This window comes from Athene cunicularia, assembly GCF_003259725.1.
Source record: "Athene cunicularia isolate RWA chromosome 5 unlocalized genomic scaffold, athCun1 chr5_part1, whole genome shotgun sequence".
In the NCBI taxonomy this organism is placed as follows: domain Eukaryota; kingdom Metazoa; phylum Chordata; class Aves; order Strigiformes; family Strigidae; genus Athene; species Athene cunicularia.
This window is the reverse complement of record NW_020799101.1, coordinates 22,136,966-22,156,003: the sequence shown is the minus strand read 5'-3', so window position 1 is coordinate 22,156,003 and position 19,038 is coordinate 22,136,966.

The window sequence follows — 19,038 nt, the reverse complement described above, 5'->3', positions numbered from 1 at the left end:
ATTTTTAGTTGCAGTTCTCCATTCTTTGACATTTCTCCAACTCTCAGAAATTATTACCAATTGGCATTTACAGTTTAGAAAGCACTTCACACTGATTCTGATAAGACTGTTGTCAGATCCTGGACATCATCCCCCTTCTAGTTCAGCTGGCAAAGGTATGGAGTTCAGCCAGCTGAGTCCAAGATCAGCTCCTTTGCTGATAAGAGCTGTTGTGAACAGACCTAAAAGTGAGGGCCTGCCTCTCCTTTCCCTTGGGAGTTGCTTTTAGCTGAGACTTTAGCCCTACCCCTGCCCGTGCGACACCAGAGCTGTGCAGCAGCTCTGTATGTGCCTACTCTCCCACCTCCGCAAGTCTGACCTGGACCTGCTGGTTTGGCTTCCTGGCTTGGCTTCGGACCTGACTCACTGCTGCAGACTTGCTGGGTGGTTACTGCACTGTGTCTGACCCTGATCAGTCTCTCGATCACTGTCTCTAGGGACCTGAAATCACTGCTCTGCATCCTTCCTCCTTGCTCATTAGGACACTTGCTCCCACATACTTTATTATCACATTTGGCTGCTGGCTCACTTTTCTTGTGGAGAAGGTGGCCCTTGCTCCTCCCTCAAAACTGTTGAGCACTGAAAGCTGTCCAGGTCAGTCAATTTAGGAATGTTTTGTTTGAGCCAATGATGCCTTTGTTGTAGATAATAAACATGATATGCTGTCACTCTAATGTCAGGATGGAACTAGCTCAGTCTTTCACACCAGTATGTACAGCATCACCTGCATCTGGAAATGAACCTAGGTACAGGGCTTAAAACCATGATTTAAAACCATGGCATGTGTGTACCAGTAGTCACAGATTTTTGCTCCGAGTCTTGTCTTTTTAGGGTATTTTGTAAATTTCTGTTATAGATCTGGGCTGAAAGGTTTGACAGGTCAGATGAGATGACTGGTTTGTGAAGAATAGTATCCTCCTCGTAAATGGGTATTTCTGACTTACTGATTGCTCTGAGAAAGTTTATTCTGCTGTATAAGCAGTTTGAGTTCATCCACAGAACTTCTAATGATGGAATATAATGCACTGCGGGAAGTGGGTTACATTCTGGGAGAGCTTTTAGATGGGGCTAAGTTGAACATACTTGGTTGTGGGTGTGAGAAATGCATTGGAAGATGTTGCATTTGTTCCTTAGGCACAGTCTGACTCTATCTGGGGTGTGTGGGCATACAGAATTTTGTTTCTGAGCATTTTGAAAAGCAAGAGCTTTATTTGAAGGGGAGAAAGGGAATTCAAAAGAGGGATTCAAGTTATGGCCTTACTCCAGGATAGTTTATAGTTTGAGGACTGACTTTCTATATATGTTCCAGAATAGGATAGTATGTGACTTATAAAAAGATGATGTGTGCCTAAGCAGAAGTTTCTTCAAAATAGTAATCTACTTCACAGAGACATGGTTTTGGTGGGTAGAGGTTAACTGGTCATGTGCATTGTGCACTTTGCCCGACAAGTGTCACAATATTCAGGGTGAATTATTAATAGTTATTCTTTGGAGACACTGGTTTGTGTGTTTTATATGACACTATTTTTCTGTTGACCATTAAATATGAAACACTGATATTAGTGAGTTAACATGTATTTTTCCTTTTCTCATTCCAGCAGCAGCTGGGGGTTGGTTTTATCCTGTGGTTAGCTGACAGTGCAAGCATTAAATATAAAATCCCTTCTAAGTCTCCCAAGTTTTTCCTCTTGAATCTTCAGGGACTGGAAAAACTCGGCTTATTTCATTTCACCAAGTCAGACTTGATATCTAATTACATTTTCTCTGGATATGTACCAGAATTTAAGTATCTGAGCCCAAACTACAAGATGTTAGGACCTGAACTAAACATATGCAAAGTTTGAGTGTTGATGGATCTGATCCATTTCTGCAGCCTAACTACTAATTTCTGATTTCCACTGCATACTGCTTGTCTTGTCACATTCTTTTCCATCGTTGTCAAATGTCCCAGTGCATTTTAGCTCTAAAAAAAAAGATGTATGTGTCCTATAGTCTGGCATGTAGGACAGAAGATCATGATTCTTCCCTTGTGTCTTTTTTGTTTCATGTCTATTATTATTTCACTGTTCTTCAACTTCTATACTTACAAATACAGGACTTTCAAAGAAATCCCAATGATGTCCAAAATTGTGAGATATCTTGGAAGTGAAAAAAGGCTCCCCAAGGCTTAGTTAGTTTTCTGCTTGAAACCAAACTACTTGGAACTCCACAACAGAATGAAATAGCTCTCAGAAGCTGCCAAATACCTCTATATTCCTGATGGTATCTGAAGTCAATGGCATTTTCCAATGATGATGTAATGACTATCTGGTAGTTCAACTATACTGTACTCATTGCAGGGGTGGCTTCTGGAATACTCAGGAACTAGTATATTCCATATGAGGGTGTGGTCTGAATCAATGTCTCTAGGAAAGAAATTGTCACCTAATAAACTTTAAGTTTCTGTAACTCCTCCTGTAACCTAAGGAATAAACCTTAGATCTCTGTTTTTGTTGCACATCCAGCAGTGGAGCCAGGAACAGAAAGGAGGACACGACTGAGGACTGAGTCTCCTTTCTCCCTAGTATGGGCATTGAGGGAGAAGAATGGAGCAGAGATGCTGATCCTGCTGGAGGATTCTTTTAGAGGCTGCTTTGGGAGGCAGATAGACAGGATAGATGAACTGAGGTTTCTACTAAACTGAAGTAACTTCCAACATAGTCCTTTCTGTCTGTGGTGCTATTTCTTTTTGATTCTTAAATCTCTTTTATGGTCATTTCCCATTTGAAGAAGATCACATTAACTTTTCTCATATTGAGAGAATAACTTTCAGCTTACTTTGGCTGTTTATTCCTGAAAACATCAGCACAGAGCTGGTCTTGTTAGAGCAGATAGACAGTTCTGTATACCTTTTTTTTTTTTTTTTTTTTAAAAAATAGAAAAATAAAGTACAACACTAAAATATATACCGATGCAGATGACCTAGAAAACTACCACCAAAAGGTGCTGAAATAAAAAACCTGGGGAGGTTCTTCCTCTGGGATGATAATGGTTCTGATGGTTTGGGGAAGACATTTCAAGTTTTATAACTACTTGTAACACATAGATGCAATAGAGTTCGAGATTATTTTGATGAAACATCATAATCAGAGAAATGTTTTTTGTAAAAACATGCATTTTCACTTAGAAACTTAGGTGGCTGGATAAAAGTTAAATTAGGAAATGTATTCCTGAATACAGAGTGAATTTTTGTGGGAAGCAGAAAAAAAGAAATCATGTTTAGGCCTCATCTCTACTTGTTTCAGACCGATAATTTTATTAATTCCAATACCTAGTGACTTCCTAAAACTTCAGTATATTTTACGCTGAGACACAAGCACATTATTGTGTTGGAGCTGTTCTACGTTGTGGGAAGAAAATATAAAAAGGAGAAATTAACATCTTCAATATTACAGCTTAGTAATGGGGAATTAACCAGAGCTAAACAGGACAACTTGAGGTAGGTCTGTTCCAAATTAATAATTAATCAGAATGTGATCAAATGGCTGAAATTATATATTTCTCAGCTCAGCAAATCTTTGGTTTTCTTTCTGAAGAGAATTTTTAAGGTTCTTGTGACATCACAATATGGCATTAGAAATTTCCTTGAAATAGAATTTGTCAAGTTTCAAGTTTCTTTTCACTGGGGGCCAAAGAGTGACCATGATAGGATTCTTCATGTTATCATGGATGGAATAGCTGACCCCTGGTATTTTCTTCCAGTCTTGTTTTTCTATAATTTTCTCTTACATCCTACTGAATGTATTAATTTCCTTCATAATCACATATTCATACCATTAGCTGCTCTTTATTATTAATTAGTTTATAAATCTAAATAGTGACATTGATTTCACTCTTTATTATGTATTACCTGATGATGTTTCACTGAATCAAATTCTGAGGGTAAAATTTAATAATTTGGCAGATAAATAGGGGAGAGACACAAAATTGTGAGAAGCGAGACATGGAACATTATTCACAACAGCTGCAAATTCAGTATGTTTTTAGGCCAACTCTACATCAGCTAAAATTTTTTGATTTAAAAATTTGCTTTAGTTGTTCTGCTTTAGCTTTAAGAGTTCAGTATAGATATAGATCTCCCATCTGATCGTTAGGCTTATTTGTTAAGGTCAGGACTTTCTGTTACTATCCATCAGTGTGACTCTTCAGCATTTGATATTTTCTTTTTCTTTGTGCTGCCCCATTCTCTTCGCAGCTACATCCTTTTCTACCATATGCATATGAGAAAAATATCACGGGATGTTTTCTCCCAATATTCACTCTGATTTTGAATGCACTGAATTTTCACATAGTCACATATTTCCTGCATATTTTTCTGGGAATGTCCTAGAGATTCAGCTGACTGGCATGAAGGTACTATGGTACTACATACAAAAGCTTTAGAAGAAAAGGAGAGTTAAATTTGTTAATGCAGGTCTTTGATCCAGAAGTATGTAAACAATTATCCAGTCTGGGAATAAAAATCTCATGTAGTTTATCAGAAAATTTAGCTCTACAGCAGTTCAGTAAACCCCAGTTTAAAGAACTTGCATGTGTAAATAACCCAAAATACAAAAATCTATCAAACTACTTTGGTACTTCTCTGATTTGCAACTATAGCAAATACCAAAACACAGGAAACCACTCAGTCTGATTTAGGGAGCTTGAAAGTTCTGCAGTTATTGATTACACAAATATTTTTTAACATTCAGTAGAGCTGTGACTTTATGGTCACTGCTTTCTGTTAGCAAGAGAGGTTATGGTAGTAAAGCGCTCATTTCCATGTATTTTTTTAGACTTATCTGTGGGCAAGCCCAACTGCCCAACAATATAAAAGGCAGCACAAAGAAATATGTTTCACTATTATTGTAATAAATGGAGGAAAGAAGCCCAAATCTAAAAAAGGTCTCACTGAGGCAGCCATGCAGAAAATGGAGAAAAACAATATGCCAGGGGCTTACTCAAGACAGAAGAGTCAATGGCAGAAAAGGTGGAGAACACGTTTCTTAGTCTTGAGTCATTAGCAGCGCATTATTTTGTATCATGTGAGTTTTATAAATGAAGTTGCTTATTTCTGATTGTGCAAGAGATGGACTTGCTAATATCTGCTCAAGATGATCTGCTTAAAACAGTAATGGCAGAGGCACTTATCTTTATGTTGAAATACAATCCTGGTTTCCTATAAATGCATGGTGTATTACTGGCTGTTGCTGTTCTCTACTGCAATGGGTTCATTGAACCATAAACCCATGCGGAAGATGACTTGCTTCCCTATCCTCATTAATACCACTTAGAGCATTGTGCTACAGAATCTGTATTGAGAAGAGATGATATAGATGCCCAGCTAATCCCCTTGCTGCAGTCAGCCTCACACTCAAAATGTAACTAACTCCAAATACAGGAAGGACAGTGGACTCAGGATAGACTATGTGAGAAATTTCATACTGGTCCCCAAAGGATCCAATAACAGAATGAGGAATTAATGAGAAGTATTGACCTATCTTGTGTGAATGGCCTAATTTCCACTTCGTTTTCCCCTCAAGAACTGACAGATGCAGTAACACAAGATACCACAATAAATGAGATGATAGGCTGCTGGTTTCTCTTGATACCATAGTCCCTATTCTTTAAGCTAATTCAATAGGAGGAAAAAGGCTATTATGACACTGTTCTGAAACCAGGTCTCCTAATCTATTGTAAAAAATTAGTTGCCTAAGCCTTTGTGTCAGTAATAGATACTAATTTTAATTTGCTTGATTCTGGTGCACATGTAGTTTTATATTTATTTGATTATTTATAGGCTTATAGCATGAATCAATGTGACATATTACTCTTATAAATAATGTCTAGAAAGATTACACGGTGATAAATTTACAGTCATTTATTTCCTACAACTTCATAAAGATTGTGCAACTGCCAGAAGGTGAGAGAACATAAGGTATGCTACATAAGAGTAAGGTCCACCAGGTGTATTTATCTTCACAAACCTCCTATGAACTAATTCAATGGTTTTGTATGTATTTTAGAGAAGCATAAGAGAGAAAAATCAGATAAAGTGACTACTGAAGTCAATAGACAAGACAGGGGCATTGGATTCCCATGTTAAGCCTTTAACTTTCTTATGTAACTAGGGAAATTCATATTTCATCAGGTTCAGGACAGTTCAGGACAGACTCAGTTACTGAGTAATTGGTGAAAAGTTTTATTATTTTTTAATCGAATTATGGTCTAATTAATGTAACCTGAAGTCTACTTGTTATCAAGATAAATTGTCTACTCTAACATCACAGCTCATTTTAAGATCACCAGTGCTTAGGGGTTTATTAGATTAAAATAATCCTCTTTTGCTTCACCTGCCCTTCTTTTAAGTCCAATGAAACTTGATTTCACCAGGGACATGAGTCCTTTTGCTGGGAGGCAGACCACATTTGTTCTTCATACTATTTTTCAAGAGCTTACTTTATTAGTTAGGTTTTCTGTGATATCACTGTTAATTATCTCTGGAGGTAATGATTTGGCAAAGGTTAATGACTTGCTGCATATTGGAAAATTTGCAATTTAGTTCTACTTTTAAACGAAAGTGTTGATTCCTGTGGTCAAAAAACTTTTGTGGCTCAACTAAACTTTAAACGGAGTATTGTAAAGACTGAGAGATCCACACTGTATCTGGAATATTTTGAACCTAAACACAAGTGAGAATCTCATTTTTTCTGTTACACAATATTGTATTTTTCACTGGGCAGCACAGAGGTGGTGTTACATATTTACCATGATATTGCAAGATAGTTATGAATATATCTCACTTTGATATATGGTTCATATATAAAAAAAAACAAAACACAACAAACCAAAACCCTAGAGGAATTTTAAGAGTTTTAAAAAATGAAAGAAAACCAAACCAAACCAAAACCAAAAAATTGCATGAGGTAGATGGCTCATAAAATTTCACTTGTTATACATGGGCTTTATCACTTCTCATTCCCTCCTGTGATATTATGGTTTCCAGTATTAAAAGGGAAGTCAACATTAAAGAAAATACTTTTCCTGAAGCTTTATTATAAATAATGATAAAAGAAAGAGCACATCACATTTGCTTGTAGTAAATCTTTAGTTTTTCAACAAAACAATTTAGATTTGACCTACTTAAGAATGTATTTACTCCATCAAGACAAGTATCTGAAAGTCATCAGCATGGTATCTGAGCACCAAATAGTGTATTGCATTCTAGGTTCCAGAAGGGTGATCATATAGTGCATTTTTTACATGATGAAATGAGAGACACCCAGGTTTCCTTTGCCTAATGTTCTACTGTAAATAGCCTGATTCTTCTTTGCCTTATTGATCTGTTGCCCATATCATCTCTCCCTTTGACATCCTGAAGGAGAAAATAAAAGAAGCAGGCAAAAAAAAGCCAAGAAGGTACAGTCTATTTCTTTCAGCTTGTGCTTCATACACAATTCTTGGTGACCATTTTACATGAATTACCACCAAAGACAGATAGAGGTCAAATCAGTATTTAAACAGACATTCTAAATGGAAATGAGCTGCAAGTCATTTAGATGCGCTCACTGCATGCAGATTCCGCTCTCTATAACAAGGGTGGAGAAGGAGCCTGAAAATAAAACCTATAAATATTGATTCCTCTGTATATTTGAATGAAAATCTGTTACAATAATATTTCATTATCTCTTGCCCATCTTTCTCACAATGATGAAAACAGGGGTATTTCCTTGCAGTATCTGTGTCCACTCTTAGTATCTGAAGTGATAGCACTTCCACCTTCTATCCTCAAAATGCTAATTCCATTGCCCAATACATAGCAGGTTTGTACACTCTTCCTGCTACCTCGTTTAATTTTCCTTCGTTTAATTTTACTTTTAATTTTTATTCTGCAAATGAGTCCTTATCCCAATACATTTAGTGTTTATTATTGATTCTCATGTACTGTCTCTCATCCACTGCAGTTGCCATATGGCTGACAATTCTATGACCAGTACCAGCTACACTTTACATTGTGGCCATATGGACCTTTCTACTGTTAGCAGGTTAACATTCAGATCCTTCTGTTCTTAGTGTACTGGCTGGCTGACACTCCCCTGACCTAAAAGATGCTTTTTCTTGAAGATGGGGTCCTGAAATAGAACTGTCCCCTGAAAACATGCCCTGCATGTCTGAACACAATGTTCTTGCCCCTTTTGTGCCTGCCTTCCAAAAATATTCTAGTAGGCAAGCTTGCCAGCAGAGATGTTACAGGCATCCTCCCGGGAACAAACACAAGCCATGTGTTTGCTGTAGCCTATCAAATCTGAACAGCACAGCTGGAATTTCAAATAGCAAAACCTTACAGCTAAGTACTTGCGGATAAGCCACTAAATTTATTTGGGAAATAAGCCTGAATAGCAACAAAATCATGATCTGCTTGTTAAGTTAGAAATGGGGAAAAAAAGGAGGACTTGTCAGCATATTCTTCTGAGCATTTTTGCCTGTGACTGATACATAATTAAGTAGTTCCAAGAATTCTCACACCGATATTAGTCCATTCGTCATATCATTGTCTGTAAATCAGTCTCTCCATATGTTCAGTTTTCATCTTTTGCAGGTTCCCTTTGTTCTTCCAGTTCTTTTGTGTTAGTAAGCAGTCCAGGACTAAATACTGTATCCTCAGTGTAATTCCACTGCAACAGCAGAGAAAGAATCCGTTAACTCCTTGCTCTGTTACACGAAACTTCTGCATACATATCTTTTCCTTTCCTACATTCCTATTTTTCACTTCAGCTGCCACAAGTGTGATTGTATTCAATGGCATCAAATACATAATCTACTATGAGAAAATATATTTCCAAATCATTAGGGGCTCATTTTCAGCTGTTCAGTGAAATTGATTGCAGTTTGCCACTTTCAGGATGCAGTTTAGGAACTGTTTTAAAGACTGTCTCATTACTCAGTAGTATAATGAGAAGCTTTCTTCAGAGACCTGAAAAAAGGTTTGAACAAACGGGCTCGGAATCTTCATTGCTCTTGAATGTATCTGATATTCTAAACTCCCTTTGTTTAAGATATTTTCTAGAGGCACAACAGGAGAGAATGTGTCCACTTAAATGCAAGTCCATCACCATGCCTAGTTTTATTTGATTAAAAAAGCTGTGTGTTTCTTAAATCCCTGTTAAATAGGAAGCAGAATTAAATCCCTGTTAACTAGGAAGCAGAAAACAGAGCTGATTTGCTGAGGCAGGAGAAACTGAAATAAGTATGTCATTGTGAAGCAAAAAATGACTACTGTGTTACTTGGTATGAACCAGATAGTCATGGATTTGTTTCATATAAGAGAAGAAATGTAGGATCTGTAAAAAAATATAATGATTGACTGCTAACCTAGAACTTCTGCTCCTCTGTCAAAAAACTAGGTATAGAGTAGGGAATAAGATTGAAAGGAGAACTGAGAGCTACCATAAAGATCTAGGAAAGGATTTTGCTATACTCAATTCAGTGTGTAGCATTTTTCACAGGTGGAAATACTTGGAATAGTATAGAATTCAAATTCCTCTTATTATTCTACTTGAACTGTTTATAGTCTTTTTTGCTTCTTCTTTATGTTAATCAGAAAATGATTGTTATAAATCTTATTTAAACAAAGATCCAGATACAACTTGAATTACCTCCTTCTCATCCCTTTATTTAATTCACTAATGGAGCCTCTAGACTGCTGACTGGCCAGGTGAGGAGTTCCTAATAAAATGCCAATGCATTAATTTTGATTCACTGTCTGGAAAAGCACTAATTGCATAGTGAGAGAAATTAAAATTCACTTTCAAGTGACAGTTAACCTTATGGACCACTGTATGGGTTTCTGAAAATGAGACCCTGCAAAGAAGCCTGGATGTTCATAAAAGTCACAAGAAAACCTTAGGATTTTTAAGTGTTTTTTCTTAAAATATTTTATTTTCCCTGGAATGGTCTGGAATAAAATCAATTTTATGGTGAATTAGGGTCAACAATTTGACAGATCTAGGCAAAGATGTCTTTCTCTCTTAGGAGATATCTCACAGTATTTTTTAATTAGCTGTAATACTAAAAACTCTTAACTGAAACCACTAAAAACACTGCATTGAAATAAAACAGTGAGGACACACAAAAACTTGTTAATTATTGGTGAAGACTTTTCCCAAGATCTATCAAAAAAAGCATCCTGTAGAATCTTTTAACAGTTTAAGTGATGGTAGAACATTCATAAGTTTTGTTAAATGCAGCTTTTCAGTATTGCCATCCCTACCAAAATCCATCAGATAGAGTGATTAAATCTGCATCAGTTATGTAGTATAATTAATCAATACGGCATACAAAACCGTGGTGCAGTGCTGATTAATTTGTATTTTAGGTGCATACATTTCTTGCTTCCAGCTCACCTGAGAAATACATTAATCAATTTGGCTGTACAGACAGAAGTGTTTTAAACAAAGATAATCATAGCTACTTCTATTCCTTCCCCCATTTACTAAATTTAGTGCTGCCACCCTTATACCGTCTGTTTGTCATCCGCTATTTTGTGGATAAAAATTTATATTTTCAGATATCAATGTCCAGATTTAGGCATCAAAGTGAAATTTAAGATCCTACACTAAAGTTCAAGCTTACAATCCTGAAAACCCCGTTCAACTGCCACTTAATTTCAGAAGTCTCTGAACTCCCTAGGTATTCTGTTTCTCAGTTCCCAAGGTATCTGATGTTCTTCTCTTCATGCATAAAAGTGCACTGGTCATGAGTGAAAAGAAGAGATTGAAGCTAAGTCTAATCAGGTTTCAGGAGGTAGGCATCACTTTAGCATCTGGCTGTGATGGGCATTCTCAGGCATACCTGATGTAAACAGAGAGAACAGGAATCCTCAGAGTTACAGCTTTCATGTCAAATGGGAGAAGAGCTGATTTTTGAATGGCTGCCCTGTTTGGCGTGTGTTTGACCACACTGAGCATGTAGGGCCCCAGATGAAATGTTTAGAAAAAGGCAGATACTTAAAATGAAGTTCTGGATTCCCAATGGGAATTTTTCTTTCTAAAAAATGAATAGCTGGACTGACTTTAACACCACTATCCCCTTTTTGGATCTGTGAGAAGAATGAGCAAGTGCAGGTATTCAGAAAGGTAAAGATAAATACCTGAACTACTAGTCAATATCTTCTAGAACAAAAAGGTACAGGGTAAATATAGGAGTTTCATCCTCATGTTTCATCAGACTTCTCTTTAATTTTTGATTCCCAAGTTTTTTTCTAGTGCTGCTCACAATAGTTATTTTCCAGCTTAGTTTAGATTTTTAAGTGTTTCATCAATAATACTTCAAAATTCTGGGAAAAGCTGTATGATTACAAAAGAGGAGAGAAATAGGTATTTTTCCTGTGTAGCCACACGACTGTATTTTTACATATGCTGCAAGTCTGGAATGGTCTGAAAAATAGCCAATTATCACTTTCTCCTCTGCCCTGATTCTGTATCCCTGTCAGTTCCTGTTAAGAGAAGTCATCAGCTGGTGCTTGTGCTCCTCAGTGATTGCTGTATTTCAAAGTGAAATGTACAACAGCTAGTTGGGCTGTGAGGATGGAGTGAAGGGAAGATAGCAGTAACAGGAAACAACAATTTCAAAGCTTTTCGTGTCATCAAGGTATCACAGTGCTTTAGCTTTCTACAACTTTAGAAGACAAAATAAAATAATACTAGTGTGCTTTCACTGTGGTGAAAGGATGGAATTAGCCAAAGGTGAAGCCTGAATGATTTGGAACTTTGGTTCAGGGAAGCACTTAAAAGTCTGAGTGTTTTAGAGACAGCATAATTAGATAACAAGGCTGTTTTATAAGTTACCAGAGCAACTGGCTTAGGAGCTGACACACCTCTGTTTCCAGATGTAGTGGCTGAGGGAAAAAACCCATATGAAATGAAAAAATAATTTTCACTGGTCCAACAGGTCCTTCTCATGAAGAGTCTTTGCTGCATCTTCACTTTAGCTACTGTCTGTGGACTGGAGACATCAGACTCTAAACCCACCAGAAGAGAGAGAATCAGATGCATCCCTGTAGACTGCTCTACATGGAACAGAGGAACAAAGAGGAAGCAATTGCATAAGTTCTCAGCACTACAAAAATATAGCAAGAGGATAAAAAAAAAAGGTAATTAGCTCTTGAGCCCCCAAAAGTACAGACTGACCCCAAAGCAACACCCAGTAGCTGACATTGACCTCAAAATGGCAGTGTGCTAAAGGAAGGAGACTCCTTTATATGCTCTCTACCTCCCTGTGGGAAAGCACATATCATCAAGATGGGTTTTGAACATGCTTTTTTGAGATGGTTTACAGGTTCTTCTCTGTACCTGTAAGAATGGAGACATTCTTAAAATATCAATTCACTGAGACTGAAAAGGAGGAAATTGTCTGTTCTTGTTTCTATTTTTCTAAAAACAGGTATTATGAATTTTAAATATCTCATTCAGTATTTTCAGATGAAAAGGTTTTCATTTTACTTTTTAAATGCTTATTCCACTTGTAAATTTCAATTATAATTATAGTAAAGTACAAAAAAAATGACAACTTGCATTTACCAAACTGAAATATTTTGGAAGAGAAAATATTTTGTAATCTCAGCATTTTTCTGGGTTGCAATCTCTCTCCCTACTACTTATTACATGTAAGAGGTAATTACTGTCATCAACAGGGAAAATGTATTTATTCTAAGTTCCTTTTTCATCAGACTTCTACAGCCTGGCTATGCCCTTCATCCAAACTGCCACTTAGAGCAAGACATCAAGGACAGTTTGGCACAGCTTGTGTCTTGAACACAGTTAAGCCATGAGTAAGGTTATTCCCTGAAAAGAGGCAGAATAAGCCAATGAAAATGTTCCTCAGTCAATGTGATGCATTGGCCATACCTCTTCTAGTCAAGTCTATTCTCTTATTACTCTAATGTCGTTCCTTTTGAGAAGTGTTTTTAGCAATGTAAACAGTACCTATTGCATTCAGGGTTGTGGTTTTTTTTTGTTTTTTTTTTTTTTTTTTTTTTTTTTTTTTCACTCTTTCTCCATTAATACGTAATTCAGATACTCCCATGAGTTACCAATTTAGACTAATAAATGGTCTGCATTGGCCTGTAGGTTCTTCCTCCTCTCATTTTCCTTAACCCCAGGATTGCTGTCTCAGAATCCTGCCTTGTGGGCTGGACAGCTTTACAAAACATGAGAGAGAAAGCAGGGAAAAAGAAAGGTGAGGATTTGAAGACTTCTTTACTTCCTTCCCATGCCTTTCTTGAATTTGCATTTGAGTAACAGTCACAGAATTTTAATCCAACAGCTCTTTCACTGATCCCCTATGATCTAATAAGCCAAAGAAGGTATATATATGCTGGAAAGAGCCATCCTTCCCCTTCCCCTCTGGTGTGCTGGAAAGAGCCACTTCACTTCCCCTTTGGTCATGGAATCCCAGATTTCCTTGTAATAAATTACCACTTTTAATTGTGGTAATACTTTCGCAAATAGCCTTCAGAAATTAGTCTCTATCAGAAGTCATTAACTGGTTTGTGTCCCCAGACAAATCTTCCCAAGACCCCTAGCTAGCCAGAGGACAGGGCTTTTTCATGCTAGCATAGTGATAAAGAAAATAGAGCCTGAGGGAAGGAGAGCTGGAGCTGAGAGCTGTGAAAAGCCTAATTTGGGCTGCTACAGCAAGTGTAATTATGAATATGTACTTAAAATAGTGACTGAATGGTTCCTGTAGCTTAATGAAACATTGATTCGGTACCTAAATCACAAGCTCTGATCCTCACAACACAGTCATTGGCTGAAAGCTGTTAATGCACAGTGGCTGTCTGAAATTAGTTGATGGTTGGTCTATCTCCTAATAGACAGGCATGTATGAAATCATGGTGTCATTCTCATTAATACCCCAACCTTGGCAGGAGGGCTTGGAACTGGCAGGGCCATGTGTAAATGTGGAAATGGCTTGTGTCCCTAGAAAAGTGTAGAATAATAGTGGTAAAATGGATTAGACTTTACGCAAATCCTCCTCTGCCCCTCACCTATTGATTCACGGAGAACTTTACCAGAGAAATGACCAGGCTTGACAAACTGGAATCTTGCTCATTTCTCTCCACCATTCCCCACAGGAGACAAAACTCCCGCTTCCAAAATTAGATTTTAAGAGCTTATTAGAAATGCAGCAAAAGTGATAATTAGACCGAGTAGCTCCACTGCTGTCATTCATTTCCTACTAATCAGAAACCAGAGTATGCTGAGGGATGTTTATGCCATACAACTCCGGATTTCCTATGCCTGTGCTATAGTATTCGGCAAAAGTGCCTTGCTGTTGCTCTCTCCTCTTTGGACTTGTCCCAGGATGCCCTTGTAACGAAAAAGACTTAATAGGTTTTGTGGCTATGAATTATTTCTGTGAATACTAGAGTACATAACATTATGTTCACTGGATCAGCTCAGTCTATTCAGCTAATCAGTGCAAGCACATATAGCTTATTATATAATTTGTCCAGCTTTGCAATATATCTGTCTCTTCTTGTTTGAACTCAGCCTCTGAATCTGAAAGTTTTGTAACACTACAGGATTTCAAACCTATGCAATTTTTACCCTGGACATCCTAACATTTGTAAAGGGTAATCTTTTCAACCCCTCTGTCACAGGGAATTTTTGCTGTTTGTTCTTAACCAAATGATTACTCCATATGGAAGGGCAGAGTTAAAATGTTGAACATGCAATTAGAAAGACTGCTCTTTAGTCTTGCCAATCAGGCTGCTTTCCAGATGCTGGCACAGCAGAAGTATCATTTTTTCCCCTCAGAATCCCTGTGGATAATTTGATGTGACTTGGATGGAGAGAATTTTCTACAACTTGACTCAAAAATTACATGCTTTGGAGGAGAGAGTGAAGGAAGCAAATTTAGCATATTGAGAGCTGGGAATGTTTATTGAGAGTTGGGAACATTTGGGCACACATCAGATAAGCTTGACATTCTCTTGTATGATCAGCTTTGAAATCCCAGTTATGAAACACTGTACATCTGCGTCAATAAGGCTTGTAATTCTTAGTGAGAAATGGGATAAGATAGTTGCAGCAGTAATACCTGAACTACAGAGCATCCTTTATAGTCTTCACAAATGCATATAACCCTTTGCAGAAAGCCATTCCCTTTCAGGCTTTTTCAAAACTCCAGCCTCCACTCCAAGAAAGTATTTCACACAAATAGGTCTTTCTGTCCTAGCAAAGCCCTCTTAAAATCAATAAGGCTTTGGAACATTGCTTTGTTATCTTGCTGCAAAGGAGGACTCCATTGATTTTGGTATATCATCTAATTGGGAAACAATGTACTATATATTCTTAAAATGAAGAACTGGTACCTGAGAGTACACAGGAAAACTTTTATGATAGCAGAACTCCAGGCAGCACAGAATTTAAAGTCTTATTTGAGCTATACAGGAAACAAACATCTACTCTGCACAGAACTGATAAAAGTTTTGAACATTTTCACATACGTAAAGAAGTGTAAATTAGTTTACGCTGTTATACAAAGACTAGTATCTGATCAGGACTGTTCTATGGGACTGAAATGGACTACCCGAAGAGTTGATAGCAGTGTACTTTGAGAGACAGCATCCTTAAACTACACTTTATGTAGATTTCTTTGACTCACTGAGATAGATAACCAGTTCAAATAAGACACTACTGCAATTCCAAAGCTGTTATTTTTGATGTTTTGCTTTTTTAGCTGTATAAAACTGACAAAGCTGTTTCAATATATATCAAATTGCAGAACATGTATTCCCTGGTATATATCCACCTGCCTGTCATCCCATATACATTTATATGTCTTCATAACTGTACTTTCTACCATACGTGTTCTAAATCAAAAATGCACCTAGAAAAACTACATAACTGTCTTAACATCTTCTGCATAATAACGGCCTATAACTACCCTAAATAACATGTTTTGTTTTGTTTTGTTTTGTTTTAAATAGGCTAGATGGGGCTAAGAGAAGGCTTTTTAAAAGCAGGAAAAGGTCAGGTGTAATTGAAACATACTAATGATTAGCAGGTGTGTCAGTTCAGCTTGTTTCGAAACCTAAAATAGGGCCCTTTTTCCTTTTATGCTAAGAAAATACAGAAGTAGTATTAAAAAGTATGTTTTCAGCAAAAAGGAATTTCAGTTGAGAGAGAGGAAATAAAGGCTTGGGAAAAAAGAATGAAAAATGATTGCTAATAGGCTACCTAGAGACTTCAAGTCTGATTGTAAGTAAACAGTGTATGCTTGGGAGGTGTATAGTTGCAGAAGAAATAACTTAGAACTCCAGGGGCTCTTTCAGTCCAGTGTTAACTTAGTTCAGCAGGGTTATAATACTCTCAGAGCAGAATCAATGGGATGGGTGATTCAGGTATTTAAAAGCTATATGCAAATAAGATAGATGCAAAGACTCCAGCTCTGAAATTCAGCATGCTCGAATATCACTGCAAGCTTGAGCAGAACAAGAGAGCTTAAGTATGAAGGTTTGACCTTTGTTCTGTCACTGGTTCTAGGTATCACTCCATAAATAACACCTAGAACCTACAAGTATTGTGGGCTCTGACAGAAGCCTGGTTTGGGTGTCTTTGCAGGGTCTCGAAGAAAGGTAAGCACCTCAGAGCACAGTCCGGATGATAGAGCATAGCCCAGAATGAGTAGGAAACACTGAATATAAAGGTATGACTGAAAGGTGAGGGCTGAGTATCTGGGTTTCTGCTTTGAATTCTTACATGAGAAGGCTGCCTAACATGCTCCTCTTCTGAAAAATAAAACATAATTTTTATTTCTTGTGCCTGCCTTTTCTTTGAACAAGCCGAGGGAGGGAGGTGGGGATATGGGCTACTCCAGGAGGGAACAATTTGGGAAAGACATGGCAGGTGTTTCTGACTGTTGGTGAGACATTGTGGAGGAAAGACGACACAATTTGCTGGGCCAGAGGTGGGTGGGATGGTGACTTTTTCTAGCTTCATGCTTAGAGACCTGATCTAGTCTTGTGAAATACATCCATTGAGTTAAATGTGGAAACAGTACTTTATTTTGCTACATGGGTGTGCAGTGCCTTCACTTATCCTATACCCGAACGTGACTCCTATGAATAATAAACAGTGACTGATGGCACTTTGGTCTTGACAGTGTGTAAACGGGGAGACTGCTTTTAATCTCTCTTAGCCTGAGTTTTGAATTTGCTTGTTTTAAGGTCATTTCAGGAGTTACCAGCACTTGTAGAGTTAACAAAAACATCATTCTGGGATACTCCAAGTTTCTAGTTTTGGTGAGGAGACAGAGGTGGTTTAAGACTGTTTAAGCCTTTGTGTTTACACGTGTAAACTATTAGTGCTGTGTGCCACCTCTGATAATATATGTTTTTAATGTTCTCTGATGTTGTGCTTTTCTGTGCAAGGATCAGCTTTTTGTCAGCCCTTGGAACAAAACAAAAGCTTTAAGTCAAAGCAACACAATAGTGCTATTAGACATTGCCAGAGGTCCAGGTAGAATATAAAGAGGGGATTCTTTGTTCTCCTAATACAAATGAGGCAAAAAGCCAGTTTTACCTATACCACCATTTTCACTAACAACCAAAAAGCAACTCTGAACAGCAATTTTGTACAGCAAATCTGAAAATGATTAACTGCTGAGAGGCTCTGTTAGGTTTGGCAACAGTCACAAACCCACCTGAATCCAGAAAAGAAACAAGGCTTAAGGGGACTTGAAAACAGAGGCATGTGAGTGTTGTCCCTGGTTAGCTGCCTCCCTCAGAGACTTTTTCTTCTCCCAGCTTTGCCTGTGCTGCTTGTTCAGATGTCAGGCTCTGCCTAGGGATCTGTCTCTTAGTATGTCTAGCACAATAGACATGGACCTGATCTGGGCTGTGATCTTTCTCTGTTACAATTAATAAACATCATGATCACTCAGCATCCATATTATGTGATACAACTAGCTTGAATGTCTTCCCTCTCCTGCATGGGGGCAGCCATTTCTCTTCCCCTTACTTTCACCTCCCAGCATGTTCATATTCATATTCATATGCATGGAATGTGTGTACAGGAGAATATTGTCCTCTCTGGAGGCTGCTCCTCTATTTGTTGAAGAGGGGGAGACATAAAGTGAGCCATTAGTGGGAGAAATAAGAGCCTGAGCACACAGTAGCAACCATTTTTAATGAGTCTGTTTGTACTGGGCCAGCAGGTAGCCCTAATGTTGAGTCAAGCCCGAGACTGGATCTGGCAGCCAGCCAGCATTCTGCTGAGAAGCAGCGAAATTATGCATCTTATTTAGTACATTTATTAAAAGATCTCCTAACATTTCTAGGCAAATGTCCCAAAACAAATGCTGCTATCATTTAAGAGCCTTGCAGTCCTGAGTTACACTTAATGCATTACAATTCCCTCATAACAGTTTTCTGATGTTTGCTGAGCTTCATCTCTTGATGGTGTTTTATAAATTGTTACGGTAGAGAGATATTAGGGGAAGGAATTGTCCCTGGGCTATTGGTGTGGAGAAAGATGATTAGTGCCTATGAAACTGAGATGGATTGTGCTGCCTCCCCGTCAGGCCTGGATTCAGGCATCGAATTCTTGACCTGCCATTTCAGGTGGGGGGATACCCAGCTCTCTCCTGACTTGCAGCAAAGCCTGGCATTGCAGCTGTGGCTGCTGTGTAGAAAGGCAGCTAATAAAGTAAGCTAATAACTTTGCTAATAAAGCTGACACACATGCTGATCGATCTCAGGCAATCACTGTGGGGTTATTCACTTACTTTGCAGCTCCCCTCCCCCCCTTTTTTTACCTTTTCAGTTTTGAGTAGATTAAAAATTAAACCTCCTGGAGAACAGGTTACTCCAAGCTTTCTAGCACTGCTTTGTAAGCATGGAGTTTCTGCCTAGGAAACAAAATTTTTTTTCCAAGCCTAGCCTTAACACAGTCTGCTACAGTGGTTTAATAGGAC